General features: G+C 41.3%; 1 protein-coding gene across 5 annotated transcripts in view; it reads left to right on the top strand.

The window, feature by feature from the left end:
- The window catches only part of LOC102012090 (chromosome unknown open reading frame, human C10orf90), a 211,426-nt gene that overhangs the window by 159,036 nt on the left and 30,397 nt on the right, over positions 1-21,993 (top strand). The gene's annotated exons all lie outside the window — the stretch shown is intronic.

Genomic DNA, 21,993 nt, shown 5'->3' with positions numbered 1-21,993 from the left:
TTGGTTTGAGTATGGGAAGATGGGGGTTCTGAATCAGGTTTATTTCACTATATATTAAAAGAAGACATAACAAGGTATGTACTATTCTATGTTAACCATTCTTTTCTCTCAGTCCTTTGAAAGTACTACCCCAGTGCCTTTGACTTCCACAGGTGAGAATGTAGAGAAAGCAGCTATGATTCTAATTGTTTTATTTTTCTATCATTTTTTTTCCTTTTTATTATGCTTAGGGTCTTCTCTTTCTATTTGGTGTTATCATGATGTATTTCAATATGGGTTTCATTTTGGTTATGTAAATGACTTGTATTTCACAAATCTGATGATCATTATACTCACTACTTCTTGAAATTTCTACACTATATTTTCCTCCACTTCAATTTCTCTATTAATCTCCTTTTACTGTTCTGATTGGATGTATTTTATACTGTCTCATTCTATATTTTCTCCTCACTTTTTATATTTTCTATTCAGTTTGACTATAATATGTTCAATACATTTTTTTAGACTTATGTTCTACTTCACTTGAATTCTACTTTCAGCTATATTTAAAATCATCTGAGGTAATTGCAATTGATTTATTTTTGAAAGTGCTTTCTTTGGTTCCTTAGAAATCACTCTGGTCATTTTTATTGTCCCCTGTCCCTCACTCAGCTTTAATTAATTCTTTTATGCTTTTAAACTTGATAAACATTATAGTTGTGCTATAAACATATTTTACTTGCTATATTTGTTTTGTCTATGAGTCTGCAGTTTAGCTTTTCTACTGACTTTTGCTTATGGTCATTTTTCTTGTATGTTTTCTGACATATATATACACACACACACAAACATACATATATATCAGAAATATATATATATATATATATATATATATATATATATATATATATCATAGTTGTTGTGATTCTATAGTAATGGAAAACTCTGACTGAGGATAAATTCCTCCAAAGGTAATTCCTACCGTTCTCTTAGCAGAGCTCACATTATGCTGAATTTTCAGCTTATAGTTTTTGATACTAAGCAGGTTGTATGAATTTTGGCCCTAGCCCTAAAAGGGGGGACCAGCTTGCAATCTGGAGTTGTGCCTTTCTATACAGGGATTTCCAATGTGACCTTTTAGATTTTCAAGTCCTATTTTTTTTTCCTGGCCTCTGGCTTTAAATTCAAAACTCTAGTTAATCAGAAACCAGCAACAGCCCCTACAGCAGCTGGATTTGTTCTCCATTTTTTTCTTAATCTCTAAGTTATTCTTAACCTCTGAGGACTTTCCTTACATATTTGTAAATATATATATATATATATCACATGTTTATGATTATTTCTGTGGTTGTTAATTGCTTCATAGCCTAAAGGTTTTGGGATATCTAGTCCACTATATTGCAGGAAATAATAGATCTCATGAGTTTTTTCACTAGGATTTTGTGACATTGACCATCTACTTTTTTAAAGGTTAAGAATTTTGAAGTTTTTCAAAAAATTAATCTGTGGCTGAATTTGCAGTCATTTCATATTAATTTTCCTGTATATGTATGCAGTATGCCCTTCATTTACACAAGTAGACTTAGATCATATATCACAGTCCTCGCATGCTGTTATAGCAAAGCACCACAGACTGGGCCAATGGAGTTAAATACTCACTGAAGACTGAAAGGCTAAGATGAGGAGGCCAGTATGGTTGGGTTCTGATGAGGGTCATCTTCTGGTTGCAGATTTTTAATTTCCTGTTGTATCATCTGGCCTTTATCAGAGGCACTAATAGTATTCAAGTCCTCTTCTTACAAGGGCAGTAATTCCAATCTATCCTGATGAGCTGGTTACTCCCTAGAAATTTCAACTTTTAATATTGCCATGCTGGGTTTAGCATTTTGATGTATGGTTTGAGATGGAAGGGACATGAACATCCCGTTTATTGAAAGAATTTTTTTCTGGTGACATTATTTGGCTTTTTCTAATGTTGCCACAGTTCTTTTTTAAAATTAAGCCATGAATTAGAGTGACCTATTTCCATTGCTATTAAAAGTTCTCTAAAATATATTAAATGGCTTTCTAAAATTCATATTACAAAAGCCCTTAAAACTACATCCCTGGTGTGTTGGACATTTAGCTTGATTCCTAATTTTTCACAATTTTAAATAATATAGATCTGTGTATGCAACACTTATATCACATGTCTGCTCATGTTGTCAAGCTGTGTTCCTGGAAGGAAAAGTATTAAGTAAATGATTTGAACATTGTTAAGGTTTTTGAATTTATATTATAAATTGTTTTTATTGGGACTCAGAAAATATACTCCAAAATATGGTCCTTCAAACTACTGTATTAAAGCAGTGGCCTCAAGGTTTAACTTGGTTTTATCGACTCTGTGACCAAACCTTCAGAAGGAAAGTTTCAACTTCCCTGCACTTTGCAAGCCATGGCAGCCATGTGCAAGCCTCTGGTGGTGTATGAGAGTTTCTGTCTCCCTGGATTTGCAAGAAACCATTTTGACAGTTTGCTAATTTGATCGGAGAAAATAGAATCTTATTTTTGTCTAATTTCAAATCACAGATTAGGCTGAATTTTCTGTTTGTTTGCTGGCCATGTATATTCATGCTCTGGAAATTGTCTTCTATTCCACATCCCACTCTACTACTTGAGTGTTGGGGCTTTGCTTTTGAGGAAAGGAGTCTTTAATGCATTAACTCTTTGATGACACTGAGGACTATGTGATTACCCTGCACCATCTGAGCCAGTGTATGGTGATTCCTATGTCATTCCAAATTTGTGTTTTACATTTCTACTATTGTATTCTGGCTTCTTTGTCTTTAGAGAACTAGAGTAGTTTTGACAAGTGAAAATAATGATGGTGCCATGAACAGTGGCCCACACCTGTAATCCAGGAGGCTGAGGCAGGAGGCTGAGGCAGGAGGATCTGATGTTTGAATCCAGCCTGGGCAACTTAATGAGACTTTGTCTCAAAATAAAAAATCAAAAGGCATTGGGGATGTAGCTCAGTGATACAGCATTTGCCTAGCATGCATGAGGCCCTGGGGTCAATCCCGAGTAGTACTGAAACAAATGTGATGTTGATGGATTTAGAGGAAATTGGCACATGCATGAAAAAAGCTGGGATAAAAAAATCATGAATTTTATAGTTGTATTAAATACAAACTATGAATGAGCTACTATGCTTAGTGATACACTGAAGAATGAGATCACTTTTTCTGTCTCAAGATGTACACAAGAGGGAGAACAGGAGAGGAGGGGAGGGGAGGAGGACAAGGGAGAAGAGAGAGGGGAGGGGGAGAAGAGGGGAGGGAGAAAATAAATCTACCAGCAACCACATTTGCAAAATGAGTCCAAGTCTGGCCTCTGGGATATCCAAACCCTATGCTGAGTCATCCAGGAGGTAGAAAGGACACGCAGTAGATGTAGAAATGGAAAAAGTCTTAGAGAATCCCACACACAATGTGTTCTTGACTCCCTGGCTGTAAATAGGGTATGATAATGGAAAAAAAGCTTAGCACCCAGCTTGGAGGACCATCCACACTGTAGCTTTCAGAACTCACGTTGGGACCCCTCCAGGCAGGGAGAAAAGACACCATGTATCCAATTGGTATGAAACTCATAGTTACAGAGTGAATGCTGATGACTTACTGTGAGGTCTTACTCCTCCTTTCTTAGTAGTCCATTAAAAAATACATCACGTGTTCTCCAATCACAACCCAAAAGCACGCTCATATTTTCAGACAACCTTGACGAGGCTAAAATACCATTGATCAGTTGAAGTCCAGCTCATGCTTGCAAATGAGCTTTCTGCGTCTCTCCTGAGCATTGATCAAGTTAGCACAGGAGACACTGGGTCCAGGATTAGTTGGGAAAGGACTGGAAAAGGATTTTTAAACTGATGTAATTGGATGTGGATCATTAATTACATTATGAAACTCAGAGTACAAAAACCAGAATCTCTACAGCTGAGCTGAATTAGTTCTTCAACTAAAAGAAATTACAGCACAAGTCGAAAGACCAGAATTCTAAGTGCAGAACAGCATAAATTTCACCTAGGCTCCACCTGGAGAGCATGAAGTGTTCTTAGTTTGGTACCTCATGACTTGAGATGTCTCTGCTCAGCTCAGAACCTGCTGGCCACATGCCTATCAGTGTGGTCAGTAGTCTGCCTTTTTAAAGATTTATTTATAACAGCTTTGTTGAGATATTAGTCACATTCCATAACTGTCTTCCATTATGTTATTTCAGGTAGCAATATCTCCTAGAAGGTAATTTTTAAAGACTACATTGAATTTCCGAGTGTTGTATGTTGCTACACATTATTCAGAAAGAATACCTAATGTCACAGTTACAGGGAACCTAAAATTAGAGATCCCCCAAACCAGACTTATTTCTTAACTGCTTTTCCAGTAGAGGAAATCCCCCTAAAACTTGGATTTCTTTTTCAAGGAAGTGCATACACCCTTCTTCTCTCAAAGCCAGAGCATCTTGTTTTTCCTTATGACATACTGGGGTCTGCTGTCTGGTGTGCGTTGACTGTAAAGCTGCTCTGCTGCGTCTTTCCTGAAAATTGCCCTCACATGGCAAGGCTGGTGGTCTTGTCAAAAATGGAAAATGTGCAATTTCAAATCTAGGGAGAAGCTATAGCGGCAACTACTAGCAAGTCAGTTAGAAATGATCTCAGTTGCTGTGTAATCAAGCTCTTGGCTTCTTTGTGCACCTTCTTCCACCCACCTGGCTTTTGTCTAATTTTCTACCCATCTTTGCTTCTGTGATGGAAATTTGCGCAAAGAGATGTGAAGCTGGAATCGCTCAGGTTTGCTAACTCTTCTTTAAAAGACTTAGAATGGAGAAGGGCAGGAACTACAATCTATGGTGAAATAGTTATAATGAATTCTGTAAATCTGAATAGTTGCTTGTTATGTGTTCCTTGGGTTGTGATACACACGACCCAACTTTCCCGTTGCTCTCAGCCAGATGGATTCATAGCACCAACCAATATGGCGACCTCTGGCACAATCCTGAGCACAGAGTAAATGATTCCGAAAAAAGGGCCAGAGGGTGCAGAAATGTAGACATAGTTTCAGAACAATTTTTCCTTTCTTCAGTCATTAAAGCAGAGAACCTGGGTTCCTCTGTAAAAGCATGCTTTTGTCATCCTTAATGTGAGATGGACTTATCTCCAGATTTAAGGCATTTAAATTGTCCTTTCTGTGAGGGCAGCGGCCACAAATAATTGCTCATTATAATATCCCTACCTCGTAGAAGGTGGCTACACATAGGTGACACCTCAAAAATACCTTTGAATTGTTGAATTTTTACCCAGACATTGTCAGTAGTCTCCTGATGAAGCTTTTGGATGGGGATTCAGTGCCTCTTGATTATCTCTTGTTATCAGATAGGTAAATTGAGTCTTCAGGATTTCAGAGACTCCTCATGGAGTAAATGGCTTTGCTAAGGACATGAGTTGTCACTTGAATGATAATGTGAATATCCTCACAAGTGTTATTGACTGCCAAGTGTCATCTAGATGCTGGGCCCTGCAGTAAGCAAAACAATATCCTTGCTCTTACAGAGCTTGCTACTGGGTGGATAGAGATAGACAACAAATAGATGCTTGAACCTGAGAAATTTCAAGTGGTGATAAGAGCTGTTGCATGGCCCTGAAATTGGCAGATATGTTTGGCATAGCTTCTTGCTGGCTCCTTTCAATGTGGTTGCAGAGAAAGACTTTTCTGAATAAGTGACATTTAAGTAAAGGTCTTTTGGTACAAAGGAGCTTGCTTTGTGACAGTGGAGAAAATGCACATTTTAGATGAGAGGAACAGCCATTGAAAAGCCTCTGGTGTAATGTAAAAGTGGAGCTGGCATCTTCCAGGGACAGGACCATGCCAGTAGGGTTGGAACACAGAGGGGATGAGGAGTGGCCCTAACACTTAAGGAGTAGGCAGAGGCCAGATCACAGTAACACAGTTCGTGATTAATTCCAGGTAGGATGGAAAGCCATCAAAGATCTAAGCAAGAGGAGCATCATGATCTGCCTTACTTTTCTCCAGAAGTGGGAAAGTCAATGGGATGAGAGAGTGATCCAGGTGAATGGGATTTTTGTGGGTGGAATGTAGTGTTCTGGGGTATATTTTAGTTAGGTTCAGTTAACAGCTCTTGCTGATGGAGTAAACAAGGAGGAGGAAAAGACAGCAGTTGAGGAAATCTCTAGATGTAAAGGTGAGTAAGTCATTGATTAAAACATAATAAGGGGCTACCGATCATCTTCAAACTCACAAGATGCTGAGCAGTCTACTCTGCATTCACTGGTCCCAAGGGGCAGCCTTCATTGCCAAGCAGAGATGATATTCCTGAAATTTCCAAGCCCTGGACCACCTTATGTGCAGAGATGTGGCCATTAAAGATGCCTGAAAATTCAAGTAATAGGAAAAGGACTCCAAACAGTGAAACAGTCTTACATGGAAAATTAGAATGTTCAAGCCAATAGAAGACAGAACATTTTGCCGAATTTAGAAATTATTGCACTTACGTGAGACAAGGCAGACTCGTTCATTTTCAGTCAGGCTGTTTCGTGACATTTTCAGTTTGCCCAGAGCAATATTAGTATTTTGATTGGTATTAACATTTTATCACTACTTTTTCCTTAAATATGTGACTTTAAAAGGTTGTTTGTGTTTTAAGTGTGATTTTAATATATCCAAGAAGTACTTTCTTTTTACCTTTGCCATGCATAATCACAAGTGACTATTTAAAGCCATTAGGAAAGTAAAATTTTCTTTTCAGAATTTTTTTCTGCAGTAAACTTTTCTGGAATACAGCTCTTCTGTAAGGTAATAAAGGAACCATTCCAACCTCGAGTTGCCAGTAAAAACCTCTTGGTATCCTGATCATTAAAGAAAGGATGGGATGTGTTCGTCAGGGATGAAAAGGGCATTACTGAGACTGTGTTCCTATCATAAATCAAGCAGAATTTCACATTATCCCACATCTAAACCTATCTAATGACAAGTAACTGATCTGCTATTATCATCAGAAAGGAATTAGATCTCCAGGGCAGGGAATCTCTCTAGTCCCTTTTTGTTTGTGTTTTTATAATCCCAAATAGAAACAATACATATGTTTTCCTTCCCCACAATTTATTTTTAGGAAATCTGGAAAATGAATGCCTTCAGTTCAGCCACATGACTCACATTAGCCTTAATGGAGGAAGGCGTCTTCATGGAGGAAAAGAACAATCCCAAGTGGATAAGCAAGAGCAGGCTGTGGCCATGAGGTGGCCTTGCCGCTGTGTATGTGAATCACCATCTGTGTCCTTGAGTGGGGCAAACCTACCCATGTTAGACTCTTAAACAGGATGAAATAAAGAATTAGAGTCCCTTGGGAGCTCAGTGCCAAAAGGTCCCTTTTCTGTACAGCTCTTAGCCCTCCGGAGCTGGGTAGGGCAAGGGCCTGCAGTGCTTATTTGGAAACTCCATGCATTTTGGATCCCTCTCACCACTTCTTACTGTATTCTCTTCCCAACTTTATAGCAAAGCCGTGGGGTCCTAGAGCTTGTTCCTTTAACTGAACTCTTCTGAGAAATTAGCATCATTAATAATCCATTTCAATTCAACTAGTATCTACTTGAGCCCTGGCTGGGTAGAAGGCACATCAGGAAGCCACTCACGTTAGAATAAAGCACAACCCTTCCCTCAGTGGTTAAAGTAGAAAGATCTAAATGTCTCTGTCTACAACTTGACCTTGGACCACTATGTTTATCACTTGTTTAGGGATAGGGTAGAATAGATGTTAAATCCAAATCTCAGTATATGCTCTACTTCTCGACTCACCTTGGTGTAAGTACAGTATGCAGAGGAATCTAACTAATGCTCAGGCACATTTCTAAAGGCAAGAAGGTTTAAAGTGTGTTCGCCAAAAGGAGCTTGTCCAAGCAAAGAGAGTATCCCCTCTTGTTGCCCATGCATCAGCCCCATTTTTACATTTAAAGTTCACCCGAGGGTCATAGGTCTGCTCCAGCCCCTGCAAGTAGCTGCATATGCTTCTCCCGTGCCTGCTTCCCAGGCAACATGACACAAAGAGATATGGCACATTCAAGGCCATAGGTCTTGGTTGTTACCCCATACCTGTGACTGAATGGGTTGGGTGCCCTGTGTGTAGACACATAGTTAATGGGTAGCACAACCAGCAAAACTCTTGCCCTAGAGCTCCTTGCTGGTCCAGGAATATGGTTCATTTTGCCCCACTCAAAGAACATCTTTTATTCCACCATTTAAGACCATGATATCCCAATTTACATTAAACTTTCCCTTGCTTTTATCCATTAAACCTGGCAAGATGGGCAGGAAAGAGCAATCTTTAGGCATGATGATGAGACACTGGTCTCAGATTTAGCCAACTCTTTTCCTGCCTTTCTGTGTGTATATTTCCCTCCAAGATTTGAAATGAAGATCAAAGTGTTCTCTTGTCACTTCAGGACCTTATTTTGAAGTGTGCACTGAAGGCTACTACTCTAGGGCCAGGTGAGGACTCACCTTTAGTTAGTGTTTCCACTGTTTTCAAGTTTCCCTGAGTCTCATTTCCTCCTGTTACTGGAGAATGGTTATTTCTCCATCATGAGAAAGCATGACCTGACTCTGGATGAGTTGTGTGGGCTGTACACCATTGCACAATTAACGGGGGCAGAGCCAGGCAGAAGTAGTTATCAGATCTCTGTGCCTATACATTTTTTCTGTAACCTGCTAGCTTTCTGAAATGACATCCTGTTGCAAATTCAGCCACCCTGGGAGATTTTACATCAGGGACTTCTGAGTAGCTCATGACCCTCAGATTGACAGAAACTGTAAATCAGGGTAAGATCACCTTGCTGTTTTAGTAAATACAGTTTTGCAAATATGTTTATGCATTTCTGATGAATCACCAGATTCAGAGATAGTCATAACACAGAGAAGTGGCTTTCACTACTACTCTGTATGGGACTTTTCTAAACCTATCACAAATGACTATTGGTTTTAAATGTATAAATGTGTACTAATTTTAGTGTTAGAGAAATGGGGTAAAAATAGTACAAACTGCTCCCTGTACCCTGGCCCTGCTTCCTCCTAATGCTAAAATATAAGAGGTTAATAATAACCATTTAATTTTGTTTCTTAAATCAACAAACACTAGTGCAACCTAAGTACCTACTCCCTGAAAAGTCACTTTGTAAAAGCAGTACAAATTCAGTAGACTGTGACCCCAAAGATTCTTTTGGAGAAGATATAAAGAGGGAAAACAAGATGGCTACAGTTACAGCAGGCACAGGTTGGACCCAAAGGTATGACCTGAGGCTGAATTACCTTCCTAGAAAAGCTCTGGTGTAACTTGACTGGGATGTTCAGAGGTTTAAAAGCCCAATGGAAATGCAACTGCCATTATCGTCTGCTCTCCAGTGTTTTGAACTTGTTGAATATTCTTCCCAATATTAGAGGGTAGAGGTGGAGGGTGGTGCTATGGTATAGGGGGAAAAGTACACATTGTAAGTCACTGTGTATAATTCAATGCCAAAATGAAAGTTTATAGAAATATTACTCAACTCTATGCATATCAGCTGAACACTTAAAGATGCTACGAGGTAGTTACTTCCACTCCCAGCCCTCATTAGACCCCTACCAAGAACAAAATACACAGAACATCTTGTCTTTCCCCAAGCTTATAGCTTAAGCAGTGGTTCAGAAAAAGCTTATAATTTTACTTTGCTTTCTCTTCCTTGTTCCAAGATGACGATTTTTTTTTTCAGTAAGATGGTGATTCATTTATTTTCACAAAGACATTCCTCCTTTCTTTAGGGCATAAGGGAAATGGTTTTATGAGACAAAATATTCACAGTAGCTTTTAAGAAACAGTTAAATATATTTCTGTTTTTCCATACCTAAATAGTCTCACAAGGCAAGCCCATAAACAAATTATGTTTTGTTTCTTATGACTTGCTTTTAGTGAAGAGAAATAAATAACTCAGAAAGTCTACAATAAGGGGGAGTGATTAGAAAGCAGAGCATTTGATGAGACACCACCTGTTTATTTCATTGGGAAATGATGGTCATTTAGGGAGGGAATGGAATGAAAGGACATTAAGTGTCTAAGCCTAGAAGTCGCAGGAGACAAAGGCAGAGAAAACCAGCCGGTGTCAGTGTCTCCTTTGCATCCCTACTGTGGCCTGGCCTATGCTGATTCAGCCTCTTTTTGTCACTTGATTTATTCCTGGTTACTATTTCCATGTGGCATGTGCTTCTCTTCAGAGGCCCTTGGGAATGTTTCCAATTGTGATTGTCAAAAATAGTTCTTCAAAGGGCACAGCATTCTTAGGAGAAGATGTACGCAGGGCCGTGTGTTTCCAGCTGAGTCAGGCCTGACTGACTGAGGTTTGCAGAAAGTGTCTGAGTAGACCACAAAAGGGATGTCATCCTGGGTAGGAAGTGTGCCCCGCTGCCCCAGCAGTGCTGAGAAGTGGAGCTCAGGGCCTTTTCCATGGGAACCATAGCTTTGGAATTCACTTCCTTTCTTCACATGGATTCCTCTGAGATACTTACATCCTCTTTAAATGGGTTTCCAAGTCTTGCAGTAGAAATGAGAGTCCTGACTAGTTGGAGGGAGGAAAAGATGACTGGAGAGGCAGGAGGTGGAGGAATGATGTGGTGTGTAAGAGGGAGGGGTGACACAATTCCACAAGTGAGGCATTCCTGGCAGCTGATGTTCTGAGAACACATGTGGAAGGTGAGTAGGTACAGAGAATCCTATGATTAGAAATGGAGTCTGCCACCAGACCCCTCAATAGTATTACAAAATCGCTCATTGTATATCTCACACTTTTAGACCCCATCTTTGGTCACATATATCAAGCATTTCAAATTGGCTCTTGAGTTCTGTTCATTTCCTTTACAACTCAGCACAAAGTCAACCAGGTCCTAGCTTAATAAGTCCAGGGGCCATGACTTAAGGCTTGAGATTTTCCTCTTCCAGCACCTGGCGAGTTCCATCCTCATCTTAATTATGACCGCTGAGTTCATGAGTGCCAAGTAGTCTCACATACTCATTTGCTTTTCATTTTCATGAAAAGGGGGAAACAGAGTATATGTCCAAGTTATTGCCAGAAAACAGCTGTCCAAACAAGAATGACGCTGACGCTGAAGGCAGAATGTGGGCATGGGCTGCAGGTTTAGTGTTTGGTAGCTGATGTGCCAACATTCAGAAGCAGAGTGTGGATGTTGTTGTGGGTATTGTTCTAAGTTAAGGGAAGCCACAATTAGGAGCTTCGAGGTGAGCCTGCAGAGGACCATGCAGTAGCTTAAGCCTGAGTGAGGAAGGCCTGTGTCTGTATTGATGGGCCTGCACCCCCTACCCAACTGCCTGGAAGAATAGTCTCATCCAAGATATCTTCTGTTTGCTGCTTTTTAGCTTTCCAAATGGTCTCTTCTCCACCACTTTGACTATGATTCTTAGCCATAGGACCTTATTAGGCTTTCTCCATGAGGTCTTCCATGTTGCATTTATTTATGGTTTTGTGCTAAGAGCTGTCAGGACAGCTAGCAACAGCCTTGGCTCAGGACTGCAGCTGGAACTGTCCAATTGGAGGCACTACTTGGGTTTCCCAGATATAGATCAAAGTGCTTTCCATCCATTCTTGGTGGCACCATACTCCTCAATAGCCTGGGCCCTTATCCTTGGGTCTGTGCTTCTTACCCTTGGATAGAGGACAGGAACAATGAGCCAGTGTTGCCCAGTGAGGTCTGTGGACCACTTTGGATCCCTGCTGTGGAATTCTAACAGGGGGCTGCTAGGTGCAAAGGTAAGTTCATGTGTACCTTTGTCAGGCATAGCCCAAATTCCTTTGCCTCACAAGTCACACTGAAAGTCTTTTTCTTTTAAAGCATAAGTTAAGTCCACTTGCATGTATTCATATGGCTGATATTTGGTGTTGATTCTGCCATTTTATAATTATAGTGTTTCTATTTTGTCACCTTTTCTCTATTTCCAAGATGTGTATTCTCTGCTTTGTTATCTTTATATGTACCTACATGTGCACACATATATGTAATAAAGGTGTGGTCAAAACTATGAATGCTTACATTTAAATATTTATTACAGTAAAAGACATAGTGCTGTTAATCTCCCTCAAAAAAGAACTGTCACTGGGCCGGGGATATAGCTCAGTGGCACAGCGCTTACCTAGCAAGCATGAGATCATGAGTTCGATCCCCAGTACCACAAAAAAAAAAAAAAAATTAAAAAAAAATTCTCACTTTGAACACACTTATCCCATCATTCTTGCCACTTTCAGAAGCACTTCTGGAAGTCCTCTTTCATGTCATTAGTTGTACTGCCATGGCTTCTTCATTGATGTAAACTGACTTAAAACATCTGTGTTTCATGATCTTTTTGACTCTGGAGAAGAATCAGAAGTTATGCAGTGCCAGACCTGGTGAGTGATGATATAAGTGTGTTTGAAGTGACGGAGAATATCTTGAGAGGGATTAATGACAGTACTTTTCTAACTGTAATATTCTTTTGTAAAATTTAAATGTTCACTGTATATGTTGATCACTCCTTGCATATGTGTGTGTTTAAGAAGTTTTGTATTTTTGTCCTAGTGGTTACCTTTGTACTTAAGTTTTTTCATTTTCTTGATCCCTAGCCTCAGAGTAGTTGGAGGGAAGGATAGGCAGGGAAGTCAGGCGGGCTGTGGCACCTTTAAGGCTGGTCTTTACCATTCTGTTCTTATGGGCACCTGGCTGGATTCCATGCCCTCTTTGACATTAAAACTTTCACAGTGAAAGTTGGGGTGATGTAAGTGACTTGTGAGTGGAGACCTCAGTGACCAGTGCAGATTGCCTGCATTCCTTTTCCCAGCCACCATAGTCCCAAAGCAGTGGAGTGACAGTGGGGTCCTCTGTGACCCACACAGGCCCTTGTAACTCATGCTGTCCTTCAGACTTGGATGTGGACAGAGCCACCTGGAAATCAGCTACAGTGCAGATTCTGACTTCATGCTTCTGGGGTTCTGCAGCTCTGACACATTCCCAGGTGTTGTCAGAAGATGTTAGTTAGAGAGCACATGTTCAGTAGCAAGGAACCGAGCCACTGAAATTTGTCTTCTTTTGCTCTGCTGTGGATCTCTGGTATATACTAGCCTTGTGGTCCTCACATGGGCTTCCTGGGGAAAGCACATCGGTAGCACTGGGGACTTGAGTGCATATTCCTGGGCCCCATTCCAGATCAGCTGAACTGGAAACTCAGAGGGGGCCCAGCAGCCTGAGTTTTACCAAACCTACTATGTAATTCTGTCATATATTACCACTAACTTGTCCTATCCAGACCTTGCCAGATCTTTAGGACTTGTGTTGGCTTTGAGTAACTAGACCATCAAAACAACTTGGGTTGAGCCTGTAAGAAAAAATGGAAGTAATCCAGGGGTGAGTGGTCTGGAGCAGGTGTGGTAGGCCTACAGTGTTTTCAGGAACCCCACCCTGGTTTGGGGCTCTAGAAATTTTCCTGATAAAATAGTTGCCAGAACTCCAGCCATCACATTCATGTCCACACTGAATATCAGTGGGCCCATCCCTTCTCTAGACTATGTTAGTTCTCCCAAAAGACCAACTTATATCTCTTTGCCCACAACAGTAGTATATACTACTAAAATGATGTTTTTAGCCAGGCTAATTACCATTTTGAGCAAAAGGAGGATTTTGTAACTAAGTAAAAAGAAGAAGCATGGCTGTTATGTACATAACCAGTCACGTGTTGGGGACACGAAGTCTCCATCATGCTGGATAAAACACATGGACAGAGTTGCATTCTGTGAACTAACCCTTCTGGAAGGGTTTGTGGACATGATTATAGACTCTAATTTACTAGTTAAGTGGGGAGCATTATTGGGTACAGATCCATTTCCAACTGAGATGGTAGGAGTGGTGGAGAGAGTGGACATAAACCATAAACAGTGCTGCTGGGAGGGGGAGTGACGGCAGTAGACAATGGTGGTAGGGGGTGTGGTAATGGAGGTGAGGGATATTGGTGATGGGGGTTTGGAATGGAGGTGATGGACATGGCGGGGGTTAGAGTGGAGGTGTGATGGGCATTGGTGATGAAAGAGGTTCAGTGTGGAAGTGATATATATTGGTGGAAGAGATAGACTAGAAGTGATGCACATTAGTGCTGAGAGAGTTTTGGAGTAGAGGTGGTGGATATTGTTAATAAGGGGGTTTTGGAGTGGAGGTGATGGGCATCGGTGGTAAGAGGAAGTGGGGTGGAGGGGATGGATATTGGTGAGGGGTTGGGAGTGAAGGTGGTAGACACTGGTAGGGGGATGGGAGTGGAAGTTTTGGACTTTGGTGGGAGGATAGCATGGAGGTCATGAACTTTGGTGGTGGGGGCTGTGAAGTGGAGGTGATGGACACTGCTGTGGGGTCAAAGTGGAGATAGCCATTGTTCAGGGAATGTGATAGGCTTTGGTTTGGGTGAGTCTGGAGTAGAAGGGACGGTTATCGGTTGTTGAAGTCACGAAGACAGAAACTTTGAGTTTTCACTGCTCCATCCCAAGTGCCCTCCAAAAAAGCCCTGCACATCATAGCTACTCAGTAAAAAGTTGCTGAATTGAAGTTTAAGAGGTTGGGACATTTCCTCAATAGAGTAGAAAAGTCCAATAACCAACCTTGTTTTTCCTCCCTAGATTACTAAAAACTCCAGGTTTCAGGTGTTATGGTTTATGTCTGTGTGTCCCCCCAAAGCCTCGTGTGGCCATGGGGCGGGCTTTTAGAGTTTGAATATGGGTGTGAGAGCTGCACCCGCCCTCGAGTGGATAGTTTGCATATGTAAGGGAGAGGAAAAGAGTGCTTGAGGCCATTCCTCCCAATTCTGCCCTGGTGTGTGCTTGCAGCTTAGCTGTGTTCTGCTGCCCTGAGCTGTAGCTCTTTGCCATGTCCCACTCTGCCTTATAATCTGCCAAGTACGGACTGAAACTTCCACAAACTGTAAGTGAAATAAACCTTTCCTTCCTTAATTTTGGGCATCAGGTATTTTGTCCCAGCAACGAGAGAAAAGTAACCAAGACATCAGGGTAATGGAGTAAAAGTCTGAAGTGGAAGCCTCTCTCTCTCTCTCTCTCTCTCTCTCTCTCTCTCTCTCTCTGCACATGCACACACACACACACACACACACACACACACACACACACACACATTTGGAGGTGAGTGTCTGGCCCTGTGCAGACAGATCACTTTGCAGGAGCATTGAGCATGATCCTCATCTGCCGTTTCCTTTGACACTTAGCAGATGAGTTTATTTTTTGACCAAATTTTAACATATAGCACTATCCAATTGGTAATGTTGGATCACCCAAGAAGAGCTAAAGGATGAGGAGGGATGAAAGCACCTGAAATGATCAGGCAACACAGTAAGAGTGGCCATTAATAGCAATGCACCACCAACCCACCCCTCTTCCCTGTGGTCCCACCTTGATGAACCTGGAACTTATGTCACACTGAAAGTAGAGAGCGTCTTGTCTCCTTATGAGCTATATCCACAGTGACAAGGAAAGAATTGCTTGGTGTATTAGCCAGGTTTCATGGCACATGTCTGTGATCCCAGCACTTTTGGAGGCTGAAGCAGGAGGGTTGCAAGTTGAAGCCCAGCCTGGATAGCTTAGCAACTTAGTAAGACCCTGTCTCAGCATACAAAATGGCTGATGATATAGCTCAGTATCACAAAAAAGAAAAAAGGTCATGAATTAATGCATTAGAAATATGCCCTACCTCTCCAGAACAACCACTGTGAACATTTGGAGGAGTGTCAGATTATCAGTATACTTTTCTACAGTTTAAGGGTTCTTTATTTTACAGTGATCATTTATCCCTTTTATAATTTAGAAAAAGTTGTTTTAGTGAAAAATATATTTTCATAAAAAATTTACTGATCACTTCAACTGTGACCACGTTTTGAGAAATGCTTAAAGTGTCCTTTTTCTATGTGCTCTGGAATCTGAATCATGCTTTGGGATGAAGGGTTATGGGAGAAACTAATAATCTGGGACTATTTCCTGTGTGGAAGGTCTGAATGAATAGTCTAATAGTTAACCAGAACTTGTGTCTCTTTATCATCTTTTCTAAGGTACTTGAGGTCATCCTGTTATTAGGAAACAGGTATGGGGTGTGTGTGTGTGTGTGTGTGTGTGTGTGTGTCTGTGTGTCTGTGATTTCTACTTTCTAGGTACTTTTTGTGTGTTTTAAGATTTTGATCATCAGTCTGAAAACCTCTAAGATTATTATGTAATTGCAAAAACAGCTCTGAGAAGTTATCCAGCATCCTTGCTGGATATTCTTGGGGAAGGGGGATAAAATGTATTCCTCCTTTGCAGCGTACATATATGGGTATTACCATAAATGAAAGCTGTGTTACACAATTCTCCACATACTATCTTGAAACGTGACCCTTGTGCCACAGCAGTGAGTATACTGGGATTTTCCTTTTTCTCTAAATGCACAATGTGTCTCTGATGACTAGCCTTGCACATGTGTGTCCTGATGCCACACTGACATCTGAACAGCAGCCCTCCCTTCCCGACTGTCTGCCCTCGCTTCTAGTGGGGGAAGCTCTTTTTGTAGATCACAAGTGACTGCTATCATTTTTTACAAGTCAGTCTGATTTCTTGGTCGTCGGCCCCTTTCTCCTTCCGTCTTCTTTTAGAACTTGTAATGGTTGATGTTTATAGCAGAAGAAAACTATGTACTGTCTAGGAACTGCTGGCATCTGCAGGAAGTCTCATTTCCTGCACGGGAAGGCCTCACTTATTGTACGCTGCATCTTTGGACGCCCCTCATCCTTTCCAGCTGATTTGCACATGGGCTCATCCGTTGTCGCTCCCAATTCTTTGTCTTTTTTCCTCCCACCGGCACCAGCTCCAGCTCTGTTGTTGCTATGTGAATCATCTTCAGGACTTTGTGGGTAAACCAGCTTACTGCTCTTGGCCTCTCAGCTTGGAGCAGTTTCTCCCATTTGCTGTCTGCCTCCTCCCCCTTTTCCTTACTCCCATCCTGGGCTGCAGTGTTGCTATATAGAAACTGGACAGAAATACCCTGAAACAATTATTGGTTAATTTTAAACAGAAGGGGATGGTGTACAGGGGTAGCAAATGGAGATACATTTCTACATGAGGCAACTGTTTTACTCTGTGGACAAAAGATGAAGCCTCAACCAGTAAAAAGGCAGAAAAAAATATCCTCCAGCCTAGCTAATATAAAAGGCTTGTTTGCTCTTGTGTTTCTCAGAGACCATATGCTACTCCATTTCTTAAAATTTCGTTTTCCTTGAGCTGTAATTGAAGGTAGTTTCAGGTTTTCTCCCTCTCTCTTCTTTGAAAGGAAAAGAATAAAGCAAACACTACTTAGAGAAGTTGTGCATTTTTGAGCACCTATTTATCCTGCCCTTGCCTTCCTCTTGCATGGTTTCTGTGTCCATGAATTAGCATGCGTCGTGCAGAAAACTGAACTGCTGCTCCTCTGCAGCACCCTCTCATGTTGCACTACCAAAAGAAGGGCCAGAAAAGTCTTGCAGAGGAGGAGAGCATTTGTGTGTCCTCTATTAGCCCACAGGTGCTGTTCAGAACAGGCATCTACCTGACCAACACCCTGCCCCTTCAAGCTCCCTTATTTGATTTCCAGTCAGATGCTGTAGTTATAGGCTTGCTGGAGGAGAGCCCACAGGAAAGGGAGAGGAAGGTGAGGTAGGCAAGCTTAAAAAAGAAAACAGACATGGAGCTTTAAGAGGTGCTGCGAGTGGAGGGCAGATGGAGGCTACTTATGGCAGCAGCAAATAGCCTCAGGACCTTTAGGAGACCCTGAGGCCCACCAGGCAGCGAGTTGAAGAATCAATGTTTATATAATGGCCCAGAGACATCAACACAAGCTTCAGCTACTGTATTTTCAACACATAAACAGCTTTTGAGGTGGGGGGAGCAGTACCCACAGAAACATTAAAGTACAGGGGAAACGTGTCTTGAATTCATGCAGGGAGGCCCATCTTGTTCAGAAATGTCTCTTTGGTTGATTGGTTTATTGGAGTCTGTTTTAAAGAAGGTGGACTTTGTTTAGGGCTGTACCCTAAACCTACAGAAGCCATCCCTCTCTACCAGGGTGAGTGTTCCAGAGAGCTGAAATTTCATCTTTAACACCAAAATGCATTTAACACAATTTAACCTAATGTGGATATAAATGCTTCCAAAGTGAGTTCTACCTGTTAGTTATGTGCTCTGGGCTGAGTGTCCCAGATAGCTGTCTTTGGTGAGCTTGTGTATCACTTTTCATGGTGACGCTGCTCTTCCTTTGAGATTCGACTAACAGGGCCCTGCTGCTGTGCTGGTCCATTTCAGCCGCCATGGGGCATTTGCTAGTTGTGTGCGGTAAACCCAAGTGTCACAGTTGCCAGAACCGTGCCCATGAGGAGAGTGGTTCAAGAGGGGCTCACCTAAGAACAACAAAGGTCTGTGTGTCTCCTTAATATTGGGAAAGAATAGGTAAAGTATCTTTTTCTGTCAAATTGGTTTATTATAACACTAGCTAATGGCAGTAAAGCATCCTGAGGAAGGGACACCTGATTCTCATATTGCACATGGGCTGGTATTGTCCCATCCCTGGTCCAGATTTGTATCTTTCTCAGCTGATCTAGATGATCTGTTGGTGAGATCCTCTCTCTCTCTGTCTGTCTCTCTTTCTCTCTTTCTCTCTTTCTCTCTCTTGTCCTTGCCCGCTGCTTGGCTCAGCTCAGGACCCACATTTTACTATAGAGAGCATCCTGCTCAACCTGTCCACGGTAAGGTTCAGAACTTGTTAGCAAACTTCCCTTTGCTGTGATGAAATGCATGAGGAAATCAACCTAAAGGAGAAAAGATTTATTTTGGCTCAAAGTTTCAGATGTTTTAGTCTATAATCACGAACCCCATTGTTTCTGGACCTGTGGCAGGGCAGAACATCATGGCAAGGAGCACATTTTGGAGGAAAGCTGCTCACTTCATGGTGGCCAGGAAGCAGGTGGAAGTGGAGGGTGTGCAACAAGGACATGCCCCCCAAGGACCTACTTCCTCAAGCCAGTCCTACCTCCTTAAGTTCCCACCACCTCCCAATAGCCCATTGTCATGAATCTATCAAGGGATTTATCCATTCATGATGTGAGAGCCCTCATTATCAGTTCATCTACCTCTACACCTCTGAACATGGCTGTATTGAGGACCAACCCTCCAAAACATGAGCTTTGAGGGGGAGCATTTAAAATGCAAACCATAATAAGAACAAAATAGTCCACTTCCCTGAACCTATTCTTCAGCCAGCCTGCATGCCTTACTACATGCCAGCCCTGCCTGACACCCCTCAGGTTAGCCCCTTGTGTTCAGGACATGACTTGCTACTATCTTCCCCAGAATTACATCCCATAAGCTCTCAAATCTGCTGAACTTTGAGAAGCTTTTGTGTAATAGATACAATGACATTTTACATCTTTACCTTTGTGATTTCTTTTCAGTATTTTGGTACTAAGAACACACAGTATTGGTTAGGGAGACTTGCACAGGTAGGAATGTTATAGACAGATCAATGAATGAAGTAACACTTAATTCAGGTATGCAGTTGTATCCAGTGGCACATGGATGGGCATCATCCAAGAAGGTCTCAGAGATGATGTCTGAAGCTCAGGGAAAGTTTTACCTCTTCATATAGGAGGTGGTTTGGTGAGCACCCTCTTTAATATCTTTCAATTGTAAATACAGTGCATCTCACAATGACAATGAGCTTGACGAAAGCAGAACTTAGAACTGCGTATTCCTTTCTTGTGAGTCATGGATATGAAGATAATAGAAACAATTTTGTTGGGCAGAATGTTTTTGTTGGTTTTTGTTCATTTGCTGGTACACAGCTCAATTCTGGGATAAATAAATTTGCTGGATAGTTGAGTTATAGAATATCACACGTTTTAGAAAAGGGAATATGAGAGTATTACTATTTGGAAGAAATTTGTGGTCCCCAAGCCCCTGCATCTGCCAGACTCAGAAAAGAAGTGTTGAACTTCAGTCCATGTAATAGATGTGCTTGACAGAGAGTGCTTCATTTTCTTGCTTGAATAGGGGCAGAACCTACAGTAGAAATAGATCTTCACTGGGTGGAGACCTTTTGAAATTTAGGGCATGAATGCAGGACCCTAAAGTCCAACCTGAGTACATTGTGTATGGGAGCACAAGACTGTGCTGCTGTGTCCTGCAGAGGCTGCTAACAGACATGTTCATGGCCAATGACTACATTTCAGTAGCCACAAGAAGAGAACAGATCAGTGAGTTGTCTGAAAAGTTCTTCTTACCAGCATATTTTTCTTTTCTCCTGTAGTTGTACATTAACTACATTCTTTCTGAAGTTGTTTTAACTCTTTCAAGTCACAAGTAAAATATCTAACTCACACTGAATCATTCACATAATTTACATCAAACCAGGTACAGTGTATTAGTCAGCTTTCTGTTACTATAACAAATACCTGTCATAATAGACTTATAAAAAGAAAAGGTTTATTTTGGCTTGCAATTTTGGAAGGTTCAGTCCATAACCGGGAGGACCCACTGCTTTTAAGCCTCAGTAGGGGAAGAAGGCAGACAGCACTTGCTGGCAGAAGCACATGGTATAGCAAAACCACTGACTTCATGGTTAGGATGAAAGAGAGGAAGAAGAGGGGCTGGAGCCCAACTCTCCCCTTATGCTCCAAATGTCCAGAAAACCTCTCACCTGGCCCATCTCTTAAAGTTTCTACCACCTCCCAAGAGCACCACACTAGGGACTAAGCCTTTGATAAAAGGGCCCTTGGGGTGGATATTTGTGATCCAAATCATAGTAGATGGATGGATAGATGGACAATAGGTAAAAAGCTTGATAGGTCATAGATGTCTGAAAGTATTGATTAATCTCTATGAATCTATACATAAATATCTTAGTTTAAATTATTTATCACAAGGATAGATCCATATTACATGACAGACTAAGGCTGCAATCATTAATCAGTAATTTGGTTTTTTTATTCTTTAAGAGAGCATTTTAATGAAAATAAGTAATATGGAAAGGAATGTATATTTTGGAGTTTTTTCTGCCTACACTATTTTTCACTTAAATAGAATTGATGATATTTGACATAAATTTAAGAAAGATTCTTCTCTATCATTTGTAAAATGAAACCTTATGATAGCTAACAAATCCTCTCTCCAAATGGCAAGGTCCAAAATAAAAACTGCCATTTCAGCACTTTCAATATATCAAACCCTGGGATATAGTAGGAAGTTTACCTACATTTTGTTTGTTCAGAAGAACATGGAAAACTGAATTACTCCCTTAGTGAATCAGGAAATTGAGAGCTGCCAATCTGAAGGTTTACCTGGGCTGGATCCCAAGAAAGTTATGGGGGCACTGTACCCTAGAGTCTATGTTATTCTTTTCACAACTGTACACACCAGAGTCTCCCATACTCAGATATTCTCACTTGCTGGGACACTAGAAACTTGGGGACAGAGGCTCAGGAACAGGCTATAGACACTGACAGATTGTTGAGAAGTCAGTGTTCTTATTGGAATAGGTGATTGTGGGCCATTTATTTTGGGGTAGAAGAGCTTTGAAAAAATACAGTGAGAATCATCAAGCTAATCCAGCGGATCTCAGGATTCTTTTAATTTTTGGCCCAACACACAGGAAGGCTAGGACCCATTCTCACAGGCAGCCATTCCCCTTAAGGGTCAGGGGGAAACTAGTGAAGGGTCACACCCTTATTTAAAATAAGTAACTCTTTCAAAAAGTTAGAGTATACTACCAGAAAAGAAGTTTAAAACCTCAACACGTATACAGTGGGTGGTGTCAAGAAAGTCTCTTCCACTCGTGTTCCTGGTCCTGCCTTGTCCTCTCCCCGTGCAGCTTGATTTTCCATCTCTGGGGCCTTCCAGAGATATTCTATGTACAG

This window comes from Chinchilla lanigera, unplaced genomic scaffold, assembly GCF_000276665.1.
Source record: "Chinchilla lanigera isolate Chin_1 unplaced genomic scaffold, ChiLan1.0 scaffold00076, whole genome shotgun sequence".
Taxonomy (NCBI): Eukaryota; Metazoa; Chordata; class Mammalia; order Rodentia; family Chinchillidae; genus Chinchilla; species Chinchilla lanigera.
The sequence above is the reverse complement of the archived record's forward strand: the minus strand, read 5'-3'. Positions and strand labels throughout refer to the sequence as shown.